Below are 1046 nucleotides of genomic sequence, written 5' to 3'. Positions count from 1 at the left end.
GGGGGGTTGCCACCACTTTCCCACCCACACCGCCCAAATGGCGCAATGCCACCATGTAGATTGGTGCTTAGGTCCCTGCAACAAAATGTTGCACGTATTATCGCACGAACTGACGATATGGACCCCGCGGCACACCCAACAGGTGGAGCCCCCAGCGACGACAAACTCGACAAGCTGATAGACAAAATCGACAAAATGTCGAAACGAATGGAAGACATCGAGGCACACATCCAGGCCAAAGCCGCCGGACCTCCTCCTCCTCCCCCTCCTCCTCCTCCTTCCGAAGCCATCATGCCATCAACCGAAGGCCCTGACGTGCAGCCAACGGCTGCAGAACCGCCGGCAAACACTGCACAAGTACCGCCGGTGCAGGCCAGCGACCAGGCACCACAACCAGTGCCACCGCCGATCGTCGCCACTGCCGCGCCGGTTGCCAACTGCGCGCCGCCGGTCGCGAGCGGGCCAGCAGCTGCCCAAGCTGGCCACGTAAGTGGGATAGTGGGTTCCAAGGATGTACAATCCATTACTGCGCACAATGCCAACCACCAAAGTCTTAAGAACTTTAGGCCGCCTCCTTGCTTCACAGGAGTGCCCAATTCCTCGGTAACAAAACCTGAAATCTGGTTTGATACTGTCGTTGATTTCATGACGCAAACGGGCAGCGATCCCATACTGGGCATGCGATACAACGTTACGGGCAAAGCCGCCGAGTGGTACCACGACTTAGTCGCACGCCAAGGCTCCACGCTCACAATCCAGAGCATGCGTGCCGACTTCTTGTTGCTTTTCGGTGACGTGCACCTTTGCACCCCTCACCACGTACGAACGCAACTTCACGCCGGTGCACACGCAATGAAGCCCGGCGAGTCCATACCGAATTACGTGCAACGGTTCCGCGAAATTACGTGCGGCGACCCTAACATGTCTCAAATTGACTTGTGCACTTGGCTTATTCACGGTATGCCACCACAACTGCGGCGGGAATGCGCCACGGATGCCAACGGCAATAACTGGTTTGCATTCGATGCTTTAGTTAACTACGCCCA

Source organism: Volvox carteri, assembly GCF_000143455.1.
Source record: "Volvox carteri f. nagariensis unplaced genomic scaffold VOLCAscaffold_28, whole genome shotgun sequence".
Taxonomy (NCBI): Eukaryota; Viridiplantae; Chlorophyta; class Chlorophyceae; order Chlamydomonadales; family Volvocaceae; genus Volvox; species Volvox carteri.
Note: the sequence above shows the minus strand (reverse complement) of the source record.